The sequence below is a fragment of the Ornithorhynchus anatinus genome, chromosome 2 (genome assembly GCF_004115215.2).
Source record: "Ornithorhynchus anatinus isolate Pmale09 chromosome 2, mOrnAna1.pri.v4, whole genome shotgun sequence".
Taxonomy (NCBI): Eukaryota; Metazoa; Chordata; class Mammalia; order Monotremata; family Ornithorhynchidae; genus Ornithorhynchus; species Ornithorhynchus anatinus.
The window spans coordinates 150,312,364-150,325,137 of record NC_041729.1 but is presented as its reverse complement, the minus strand read 5'-3'; positions in this window follow the sequence as shown (position 1 = coordinate 150,325,137).

The window sequence follows — 12,774 nt, the reverse complement described above, 5'->3', positions numbered from 1 at the left end:
CAGAGCCAGGATTAGAATGTCTGAGTTTCTGGCCAACTATTACCTAAGAGAAGCAGCATGGCGAAGTGGATAGAGCACAGGCTGTGGCTGTGGGTTCTAATCCTGCTCTGGCACTTCTCTGTTGTGTGGTCTTCAACAAGCCACTTTGCTTCTTTGTGCCTCAGTTATCTCATTGTAAAATGGGGATTGAGACTGTGAGCCCCGTGGGGGACAGGGACTCAATCCAACCCAATTTTCTTGTTTCCAACCCAGAGCTTTAGAACAGTGCCTGGAACATAGTAGGTGCTTAAGAAATACCATAATTATTAGTTATTATTAAATAATATAGGCCTTCATCAATGACTTCCTTATATTTCTTACAGTCTAAGAAGGAGTGGGAACAGGTAGTGAATCTCTATTTTACAGTTGAGGAAACTGAGGCACAGAGAACTTAGGTGACTTTCCCAAGGTCACACAGCAAGTGGCAGAATCAGAATTAGAACCCAGGTCCTCATGACTCCCAGGTCTGTACTCTTTCCAATAGGCCATGCTGCTTCCCGAGTGCTATTAATTCTACTTCTGCTATTAAGCAGGAAATTTTGCAGGGGAGCACGTGGGTTATAATATTAGAATGGGAACAGTCGATTAGACTGTAAGCCTGTCATTGGGCAGGGCTTGTCTCTATCTGTTGCCGAATTGTACATTCCAAGCGCTTAGAATAGTGCTCTGCACATAGTAAGCGCTCAATAAGTGCTATTGAATGAATTGAATGAACAGTCATTGTCCAGAAAGGATCGAATCACTTGTAGCACATGGGCTGGCTGGGTGGGAAGTCTCTATCACAATTCTGGGTGAGGCTGTTGGATCTGAGAAAGGACGACACATAGAGAGGTGAACTGGATTCATTCATTCAATTATCTATATTGGGTGCTTACTGTGTGCAAAGCACTGTACTAAGCACTTGGGAGAGTACAGTATGACAACTGACACATACCCTGGCCATAACGAGCTTACAACTGGATTTCCCTTATTTATCAGATGTCTTTCTGTATACAAATACCATTAAAAAAAAAAGCGATGCCTTTTGGATTCGGGGTCACTGGGGTTAGTCCTTCCAAAATATGCCCAGAGGTAGGAGTGACTTGGAAACAGCATGTTGTGGTGGATAGAGCATGGACCTGGGAGTCAGAAGGTCATGGGTTCTAATCCTGGCTCCGCCACATGTCTGCTGTGTGACCTTGGGCAAGTCACTTCACGGTTCTGGATCTCAGTTACCTCACCTGTAAAATGGGGATTGAGACTGTGAGCCCTGGTGGGACAGGGACTGTGCCCAACCCGATTTACTTGCATCCACCCCAGTGCTTAGTATAGTGCGTGGCACATAATAAATGCTTAACAAATACCACAATTATTACTAGTATTATTATTAAGTGACAGTCTGGACTGGCTGCACTACCTACCTCCTGAAACACAGTGCCTGTGTCTACTCTGCTCTGCCTCTCTCCAGCTCCAGTCTGCCCAGTTTGGAGGGGAAAATGGTATTTTTAGTAGGGTTTTTTTTAAATGATATTTCTTAAGCGTTTACTAGGTGCCAAACACTGTACTAAGCACTGCTGTAGATACAAGATAATTAGGTTGGCTGCAGTCCATGTCCCATATGAGGGTTCATAGTCTTCATCCCCATTTTACAGATGAGGTACTGAGGCACAGAGAAGTTAAGAGATTTACCCAAGGTCACCAAGCATACAAATAGCCGAGCCAGGATTAGAATCCAGGTCCTCTGTTACTAGGTTCATGCTGCTTCCCAGTGTACTACTGCATTTCATGAAGAAAATGGGCAATAGACTGTTGTTCCAGTAACCCTCACATGCATTGGTAACAATAGTAATAATGATGATAATATAAATAATAATAATAATGAAGTATGGTATTTGTTGAGCATTTACTATGTTCCAAGCACCGTTCTAAGCCCTGGAACAAATACAATGTAAACATTTTGGACACAGACTTGTCTTACGTGGGGTTCGCAGTTTCGCAGTTGGGAAAAGAGAACAAGTATTGAATTCCCATTTTTTTCCAGCTAAGGAAAGAAAAGTCATTTGCCCAAGGTCACACAGCAGGCAGGTAGCATGAATACAATGTGTATGGTTAGCTGGCCGACCAGCAGGGTTGCCTTCAAACTGAAACATGACTCTTTGATTTGTAAACTATCAAAATATTCTCAATTCAGCAATGTTTTTCCCTTAGCTATGTTGTGGGTAAATTGAAACAAAATGAAAGGCAGGTGCAAACCAATTTAGGTTGTTTGCTAGAAATCTAATCATGTCTGAAGAGATTAGCCTTGCAATAAGCATTAAGAAGACATTGCTTCCTCTCCTGCCAAGCTAGCATTGCAAAATTTGAAAACAGAACAAAGGTATTCTCTTTGCTCCAGAAAAGTTTTTTGACCCTTCACTGGTGGCTTGAATGCTGCTCTCTCCAGAGTCCTAATACCTAAGGGAGCAGTAAATGACTGTTCAATGATTCAATCGTATGTATTGAGCGCTTACTGTGTGCAGAGCGCTGTACTAAGTGCTCTTTGTCCCTGTTGTCTCTGACATTTCCCCATTTCTTCTGGAAAGAAAATTCACACTAACCCACTACTGTCACAAGGCTCAAAGCTCAATTCCAAGGGGTAAGCCCAGGCTTTCCGTAATGAAGTTTTGTAGTATCGTAACTTGTAACACTGGAACTCTTCCTTTTAGCCCGACAATCAAATGGCAGCCTGAAAGAGCACAAGAATGTTCAAGACAAGAAGTGCTGAAAAAGAATATTGATGTTCATTTAAAAGGAATTGAATCAATAATTCTAACTGTTTTCAGGAGATTTTGGCAGTTGGGTCCTTTCCCCTGAAAAACAGAGGGTAACTATCACAATTCGACCTGGTCGAATTGAACAATACGGCAATGTTTATGTTTTCTTCCCCAAACTCTGCCTCATGGAACTTTTGGGATGAACAGGTCGGCAACAGATAGAGACAGTCCCTGCCGTTTGACGGGCTTACAGTCTAATCGGGGGAGACGGACAGACAAGAACAATGGCACTAAACAGCGTCGAGGGGAAGAACATCTTGTAAAAACAATGGCAACTAAATAGAATCAAGGCGATGTACAATTCATTAACAAAATAAATAGGGTAACGAAAATATATACAGTTGAGCGGACGAGTACAGTGCTGTGGGGATGGGACGGGAGAGGTGGAGGAGCAGAGGGAAAAGGGGAAAATGAGGCTTTAGCTGCGGAGAGGTAAAGGGGGGATGGCAGAGGGAGTAGAGGGGGAAGAGGAGCTCAGTCTGGGAAGGCCTCTTGGAGGAGGTGATTTTTAAGTAAGGTTTTGAAGAGGGAAAGAGAATCAGTTTGGCGGAGGTGAGGAGGGAGGGCGTTCCAGGACCGCGGGAGGATGTGACCCAGGGGTCGACGGCGGGATAGGCGAGACCGAGGGACGGTGAGGAGGTGGGCGGCGGAGGAGCGGAGCGTGTGGGGTGGGCGGTAGAAAGAGAGAAGGGAGGAGAGGTAGGAAGGGGCAAGGTGATGGAGAGCCTTGAAGCCTAGAGTGAGGAGTTTTTGTTTGGAGCGGAGGTCGATAGGCAACCACTGGAGTTGTTTAAGAAGGGGAGTGACATGCCCAGATCGTTTCTGCAGGAAGATGAGCCGGGCAGCGGAGTGAAGAATAGACCGGAGCGGGGCGAGAGAGGAGGAAGGGAGGTCAGAGAGAAGGCTGACACAGTAGTCTAGCCGGGATATAACGAGAGCCCGTAATAGTAAGGTAGCCGTTTGGGTGGAGAGGAAAGGGCGGATCTTGGCGATATTGTAGAGGTGAAACCGGCAGGTCTTGGTAACGGATAGGATGTGTGGGGTGAACGAGAGGGACGAGTCAAGGATGACACCGAGATTGCGGGCCTGCGGGATGGGAAGGATGGTCGTGCCATCCACGGTGACGGAGAAGTCTGGGAGCGGACCGGGCTTGGGAGGGAAGATGAGGAGCTCAGTCTTGCTCATGTTGAGTTTTAGGTGGCGGGCCGACATCCAGGTGGAGATGTCCCGGAGGCAGGAGGAGATGCGAGCCTGAAGGGAGGGGGAGAGGACAGGGGCGGAGATGTAGATCTGCGTGTCATCTGCGTAGAGATGGTAGTCAAAGCCGTGAGAGCGGATGAGTTCACCGAGGGAGTGAGTGTAAATGGAGAACAGAAGAGGGCCAAGAACTGACCCTTGAGGAACTCCAACAGTTCAATAAATACTATTGAATGAATGAATGAATGAAAATAAGGGTATGGTTAGAGCCAGTTAAAACAGTAGCGTGAACAGGGAAAGAGCGGAAAGTGCGGTAATCTGTCAGGTATACCTAACTCTCTCTCAGGCTTTGTGAGTCACCTAATGGTCTGTTAATCAATCAGTGAAACTTATTAAGCACTTAATGTGTGCAGAACACTGTACTAAGCATTTGGAAGGGTACAGTAAAACAAGATTGGCAGAGATGATCCCTGCCCACAAGGATTTTACAGTCTAGAGGGGGAGAAAAACGTTAATATAAATACATACATAAATGAATTTCGGATATTTATGTAAGTGGTGTGGGGCTGAGGGTGGAGTGAATATCACTGCTTAAAGGGCAGCGATGCCCAAGTACAGAGGTGATACAGAAGGGAGGGGAAGTAAGGAAAAAGAGGAGGCCTAGTTGAGAAAGGACTTTGGAGGAGATGGGATTTTAATAAGGCTCTGAAAATGGGGAAAGTGTAAGTCTCCCCTCTATGAAAGGGGAGGAGGTTTCAGTCTAGAGGGAGGATGTGGGCAAGAGGTTGGTGAGAGATAGATGAGATCAGGATACAGTGAGTTAGTTGGCACTGGGGAGCAAAGTGTGTGGACTGGGTTGTAGCAGGAATTCAGCAAAGTAAGGTAGGATGGGGAGAGCTTGGTAAGGAGTTTCTGTTTGCTGCAGAGGTGGTTGAGCAACCACTGCAGTTTCTTGAGGAGACGTGGACTGAATTTTTTTTTAGAAAAATTATCCAGGCAGCAGAGTCAAGTAAGGAAAGTAGTTGAGAGAGGCAGGAAGTGGCGAGTCAGTGGGAAAGCTGATGCAGTATATAAGATGGGGTATGATAAGTATTTGGGTCAGCATTGTAGTAGTTTGGGTTCATTCAATAGTATTCATAGTATTTTTTGAGCACTTACTATGTGCAGAGCACCGTACTAAACACTTGGAATTTACAATAAGGCAACAGATAGAGACAATCCCTGCCCAATGACGGGCTCACAGTCTAATCAAAAAGTTGGTATTTATTATGCACTTACCATGTGCCCAGCACTGTTCTAAGCGCTGGGGTAGATACAAGGTAGTCAGATTGTCCCACATAGGGCTCACAGTCTTCATCCCCATTTTACAGATGAGGGAACTGAGGCACAGAGAAGTTAAGTGACTTGCCCAAGGTCACACAGCTGGAGAGGAAAGGCCAGATTTTAGAGATGTGAAACCTGAACCAACAGGAACTGATGGCAGATTGAATCTGTGGGTTGAATGAGAGAGATGAATGGGGGAAAAATGCCACGGTTACGGGATTGTGAGATATGGACAATGATGTTGTTGTCTACAGTGACGGGAAAGAGAAGTGAAGGACAGAGCTTGGGTGGAAAGGTGAGAAGTTTGGTTTTGGATGTGTCAGCTTTGAGGAGTTGGTGAAACATCCAAATAGAGATATCCTGAAGACAGGAGGAAATATGAGACTGCAGAGAAGGAGAGAGGTCAGGGATGGACAGAAAGGTGTGGGACTCATCTGTGTAGGGATGGTAGTTGAAACCAAGGGAGCAAATGAGTTCTTCAAGGGACTGGGTGTAGATGGAAATAGAAGGGGACTCAGAATTGAGCCTTGAGGGACTCCCCCAGTAAGAAGACAGTAGGTGGGGGAGAGGCCCACCAACACCCCCCGCCCCCCCCCCCCCAAAAAAGAAACAAAAAACAAAAAAAACTGAGAATGAGCAGCCAGAGAGATAGGAAGATAAACAGGAAAGGACAGTGTCAGTAAAGCCAAGATTGAATAGTGTTTCCAGGAAAAATGGGTGATCCTCAATGTCGAAGGCAGCTGAGAGGACAAGGAGGATGAAGTCGAAGCCATTGGATTTGGCAAGAAGAAGTCCACTGGTGACCTCAGAGAGGGCAGTTTCCCTCGTGTGAAGTGGGAAGAAGCCAGATTGGAGAGATTTAAAGAAAAAATTGGAGAAGAGGAAGTGGAGAAAGCACTTACTACAGTGCTCTCCACACAGTAAGTGCTCAATAAATATGATTGCTTGCTTGATTGATCGGAATGATAGGAGGGAGATGGTGCAATAACTGGAGGGATCTGTGAGGTTAAGGAAGGGTTTTTTTCAGGAAAGGGGATGTATGAGCATGTTTAAAAACTCATTTGATCTGTAAGGGCTCTAGTTTCCTCCCTTGTGACTCAGTAATGGCTGACAATTATTTTCTAAGAAATATTCTGGAATCCTCAGAGACAAGGCACACTTTTACCAGACTTTCACAGTAACCAAGAAGGTTTGGCAGAATGAATCAGAACATCTTTAGAATCCCCTCTTTCCCTTCCATCCAGATTGCTACCAAGATGATCCAAGCATTTTTAATATCTGGCATTGATTACTGCATCAGCTTCCTCTCTGACTTTCCTTGCCTCCTACCTCTCCCTACTCCAATCTTTATTGCTGCCTGGAGAAGTTTTCTGAAACTGTTTAATCTTGTTGACGGCCTATCTCCTCCAAGGGACCTTCCCCGACTAAATCCTCTTGTCCTGTTCTTCCATTCCCTTCTGCCTTGCCCAGATTTGCTCATTTTTTCCATCCCCCCTCCCAGCCCACAGCGCTTATTTACATATCCATAATTTATTTATTTATATTAAAGTCTGTCTCCCTCTCTAAACTGTAAGCTCACTGTGGTCAGGGAATGTGTCTGTTATATTGTTATATTGTACTCTCCCAAGTGTTTAGTGCAGTACTCTGCATACAGCAAGCACTCAAATACAATTGGTTGATCGATTGCCCTTGGGCAAGTCATTTAACTTTTCTGTGCCTCAGTTCCCTCACCTGAAAATGGAGATTTAGACAATGACTCCTATGTGAGACAGGGAGTGTGTCCAACCTGATTTTCTTGTACCTACCCAATGCTTATAACAGTGTCTGGCACAACATAAGTGCTTAACAAATGCCATAAAAACCAACAAGCCAAAAAAAGATCACAGTAGTGATCAGTCTTGCTATGTGATTGTCCCAAAAACCTTTGATGATGTTTTTAGCTTGTTGAGCTGGAAGAGTTTCTCAGTATATTGGAAGATAATTCCCGACTCCAACTCCAGATTCCCCATCACATCTTCAATATGGTAGCAAAGATTAGGTTGGATTTCCCAAGCGCTTAGCAAGAGGTCTCCACAAAGTAAACCCTCTATAAGTAGAGAAGCAGCGTGGCTCAGTGGAAAGAGCCCGGGCTTGGGAATCAGAGGTCATGGGTCTGAATCCTGGCTCTGCCACTTGTCAGCTGTGTGACTGTGGGCAAGTCACTTAACTTCTCTGTGCCTCAGTTACCTCATCTGTAAAATGGGGATTAAGACTGTGAGCCTCATGTGACACAACCTGATTGCGCTTAACAAATACTAATGTTAATTAAGTACGATCGATATAGGACAAACTGACAACACAGTTCTGGGTCACTCCACTGGTGAAAAGGAAAGACCACCTTCACCCATAAACAGTTAGCTTCTTGTGGTCAGGGATCACTTCTACCAACTCCATTACACTGTACTTTGCCAAAAGCTTGGAGAAGAAGCATTGCTCAGTGGAAAGAGAACAGGCCTAACAGTCACAAGAACTGGGTTCTAATCTCAACTCTCCCACCTGTCTGCTGCGTGACTTTGAACGTGTCATTTCACTTCTCTGGGTCTCAGTTCCCTCATCTGCAAAATGGGATTCAATACTGTTCTCCCTTCCACTTAAAATGGGAACCCCATGTGGGACCTGATTACCTTGTATCTACCCCAGCGCTTGATACAGTGCCTGGCATATAGTAAGAACTTAATAAATATCTCTATTATTATTATTATAAACTTAGTACATTGCTCTGCATACAGTAGGCTCTCAATAAATAATTATTATACTTAAGTGCTTACTATGTGTCATGTACTGTCCTAAGTGTTGGGGTGGATACAAGTTAATTAGGTCTGACACAATAAGTACCTCTTAGTTGACAATATTAGGGTTACTTTAAGTATTCTGGTGAATTCCCCTAAAGTACAAATTTAGAAAAGTTCTGAAGCTGGACCCTGACAATTTGTTTCTGGAGGAGTTGTTCTTACTCTGTCAGATTTCATATATCTCCAACTTTTATTAACCAGAATCTCAGACTGCTGCCTTTTCTTGGCGAGCACAGTGAGACGAGGTTGGAAAATATATATTTTTAGCTGTCTTTGAAGAAGGACGAAGAGGAAGAGAAGGAACCAGGACCTTTTATTTCTACCATTAAAGCCCGGGAAACCAGGAGCAGGGTCTTTCATCTCTCCGTTTAATCTCAATGCACAATCAATAGTGGTTTCCCTCATTTCTATCCTTTCACAACCTCTTTGAGCACTTAGAAAGTGGGGTGTTAAGTACCATAAACATTTCAGCAACAACCTATATCATTGTTCTGTGCCTCTTATAAGTAATGTCTGATCAACTAAAGGCCTAGCCTCTGAGGGGGCTAAGAAAGGGTTGAGGACTTTTTCAGTTAATTGCCTTCGAGTTGTATTCACTCAGGGATACCAACCAAAAATTCACATTGCACTTCTAAGCACTTAAAGCCAAGGAAATACTACTAATAAATAATGATAAATGTGTGGTGTGCTAAGAAGATACCCTCATTTTCTTGCCACGGATTAGGTTTCAACTACATATCAGTGCCATTTCTATGTCGGAAAGGGAATTCATCACTTCTTTAGCAGCACTTGACAATGAATTCTTTGCTAACTGGCTAATAGAATGCTTTCTGGTTTCAGTGTGTAATCAAAAGAGCCTATATACCTACATTACATTATTGAGTAATTTGATGATTATGTATTCCATTCATTCCATTAAATGTTGCCACTTTGGTAAGTATAAAAAGGATTTAATTCCTAAATGTTGTATTCATTTATATGTTAATCAGTTAAGGAGACTTCTCTACAGATCCATGAATGCATATGACAGTCTGTAGGAAGTGCTTTTTTCCCAGTGATCTAAAAGCATGTTAGAAAGGACAACTGAGTCACTAACATCATTCCTCTGGTGTGCAAATTGAGGGACTGGGGGGTGCTTAAGTGATTTTGGCTAAGGCACTTTGTCTACCAGTTGAAGATCAGGGACAAAATGTTTGCTTATTTTCCCTCTTAAAGCTGTGGATTGAAGTATGTTGTCCATTCAAGGAAGATCCAGGATCAATGATCAGAGAAGCCCTGTGGTCCAGTGGAATAAAGTGTAGGCCTGGGAGTCAGAGGATCTGGATCTAAACCCTGCTCTGCCACCTGTCAGATGAGTAAATTTAGGCACTTAACATCTCTGTGCCTCAGTTACTGCATTTGTAAAATGGGGATTAAGACTGTGAACCCCATGTGGGATATGGATTGTGTCCAACCTGATTATCTTGTATCTATTCCAGCACTTAGAACAGTATCTGGCATATAATAAACACTTAACAAATAACCATTTAAATAAAAGGAGATTAGTCTTCAGTCAACAATGTGATATTAGTTAAATTCTTACTATGTGCTAAGCAAGAAGTAGTAGATACCTGATAATCAGGTAGTACAAAGCCCCTGTAGCACGAGGAACTCACAGTCTAAATAGGAGGTAGTTCATTCATTCATTCATTCAGTGGTATTTATTAAGTGCTTACTGTGTGCAGAGCACTGTACTAAGCGCTTGGGAAAGAACAATGCAACAATAAACAGTGACAATCCCTGCCCACATCGAGCTCAACGTCTGGAGAGGGGAAGGCACATATCAATATAAATAAAGAAAATTACAGACATATACATAAGTGCTGTGGGACTGGGGATGCTGGACAGAGGGGAAGAGCAAAGGGAGCAGGTCAGTGTGATGCAGAAAGGAGTGGGAAATGAGGAAAAATGAGGCTTTCATTCAATAGTATTTATTGAGCGCTTACTATGTGCAGAGCACTGTACTAAGCGCTTGGTCTGGGAAGCCCTCTTGGAGGAGATGGGCCTTCAATAAGGCTTTGAAGCTGGGAAGAGTAATTGTCTGTCAGATTTGAGAAGGAAAGGCAGTCCAAGCCAGAGGAAGGATGTGGGCCAGGGATTGGTGGTGAGACAGGAGAGATCGAGGCACAGTGGGAAGGTTAGCACTAGAGGAGTGAAGTGTGTGGGCTTTTTTTTAGGAGAGAAGCAAGGTGAGGTAGGAAGGGGCAAGGTGATGGAATGTTTAAAGCCAGCAGTGAGGAGTTTTTGTTTGATACCAAGAGGGATAGGCAGCCACTGGAGATTTTTGAGGAGGGGAAGAAACTGAGGCACAGAAAAGTTAAATGACTTGCCCAGGGTTACATAGCAGACAAGTGGAGGAGCTGTGACAAGAACCCAGGTCCTTTGTCTTCTTTCCACTGTGACATTGCTGAAGAGCTATGTTTCTATGAATGTTGAATTTTAGAACAAGTTACTTCATTTCTATAAACTTCTTCTTATAATTAATAAACCTGCTGGAATCACCTTGCCTGTTACAAAGGAAATATCAAGTGATGATTAGAGATATGAGGCAAGAAAAACTTACTAAAGTTTTTATGTTGTCCTCCTGCATGAGTTTTTGCAAGGAAAATGACAGCTGACTTCTTCAACCAAAGATTATTTAGCTCAAATTCTGAATTAAGCTTCTTTGTTTTCAAGTGGTGATGGTTCCCAGCTGGGTGTAGAGTTCTTTTCAGCTCAGTGCCCTTATTTGCACTGTTCTTTTCTTTAATTAGTCTCCCATCTTCTCCTTTCATTCTTGTCATATCAGGCTTCTCTGGGATCTTTTTGTTCCCTTCTTACATTCCCAGTACCCTCCCAGTCATCTTCCTGGACTGTCCTCTCACATTACATGGCCCAGATTTCTCCTTTCCCCTCCCCTCTTTCAGATCTCACCTCTAGACATAGAGGAGTGGAGAAATCCCTCACCCACCTTAGCTCTTAGCTCTCTTTCCAATCCACGATTACAAGCCCTGCAAAGGAATGTTACGCATTGACTATTGTTTTCCCTAGCTTCCACAAATCAAAATATGCATATGAAACTTCTAAGCTAACAGGCTTTAAAGCAACATAATTGTATCAGACAAATCAGGTCATTGTTCATCATCTCTCATGATGGGATCAGTTAATGTAAGCTCACTGTGGGTAGGGAATACACCTCTTATATGTGTGTGTTGGACTCTCCCAAACACACAGTAAGTGCTCAATAAATACGATCGATCGATTGATTGATAATCAGTGGCATTTGTTGATGACTCAGTGTGTGCAGAGGACTGTCCCAAGAACCTGGGAGAATACAATACAACAGAGTTAGTAAACATGTTCCCTGCCCACAGTGAGAAGAGAAGCAGCATGGTGTAGTGGATAGAGTGCAAGCCTGGAAGTCAGAAGGTCATGAGTTCTAATTCCGGCTCCAACACTTGTCTGCTATGTGATCTTGGACAACTCCTCTGTGCCTCAGTTACCTCACCTTTAAAAAAGGGAGTTAAGATGTGACTCCCTTGTGTGGTAAGGGGCTGTGTCTAACCCGATTTGCTTGTCTCCACCCCAGCACTTAGAACAGTGCCTGGCACATAGTAAGTGCTTAATATATAACATTATTATTATTGTTAATGAGCTTACAGTCTAGAGGGATGCACTTGTCTTGGTGCTGGGGTTTGAAAGTTGGCTTTGGCATTTTATTTTCATAAAACAATACAGAGATCTCGTTACACTCTAGTCCCTCTATCTCCCGTTATTTAAGAGCCCTGAAATGCTCCAGTCCTCCCCACTCCTTGCTTATTTGGGCTTTAGAGGCCATAAAAGTTTGCTTTGGGCTGAAAAACTGAATTGGGAATATTAGAAGTAAGGCAGATACCCATGTTATTCAATAAAATATGAAAAAGCTAGCTAGATTCTTGTGATATCAGTGCCGAAGATGAATGGCAGAATTAATGATTTTCTGTATTTTCATGTTCCTTTCAGGTTTCGAGAACATGAAGCATCGCTTATTTGGATTCAGTTACAAAAGGGGAGATTTGCAAATTAAGGCCATTTTATTATAGAGTGTCCAAAGAGAGCCCATTGGGAATGGACATTTTATTTATTTATAAGGCACCTAATATCATGCTGACTCCTTGTAATTCATTGTGAAATAGCCGACTACAAAAACCCCTTTTTCTTATAAATAAGGACGGCTAGTCAATTCACTCAGGAAAAGGTAAGCATTTGGAGAAACAAGTGTGTTCACTTCTTAATCAAAAGAGATTAATGGTTTGACAGCTGCTTGGTGTGACAATTGCTGACCCTAGCCTAGGGTAAAATCTGAATCTCCCTCATCCAATAGTGAAGAGAAATAGGTAGCAGAGTCGTCTACATGATGAAAGCCATTTTCTCATTTTCACAGCCTTTCCTTTCACTCCTGTTTTATTGTGTTTATGATACTGAGGTGACTTTAAATTTGCACTTTGTAAAAAAATAAATTAATTAACCAATAGCATTTTACTAAGCACTGAAAAAAAGTGCAATTTATGATCCAAAGACATTAAAGGATGAAT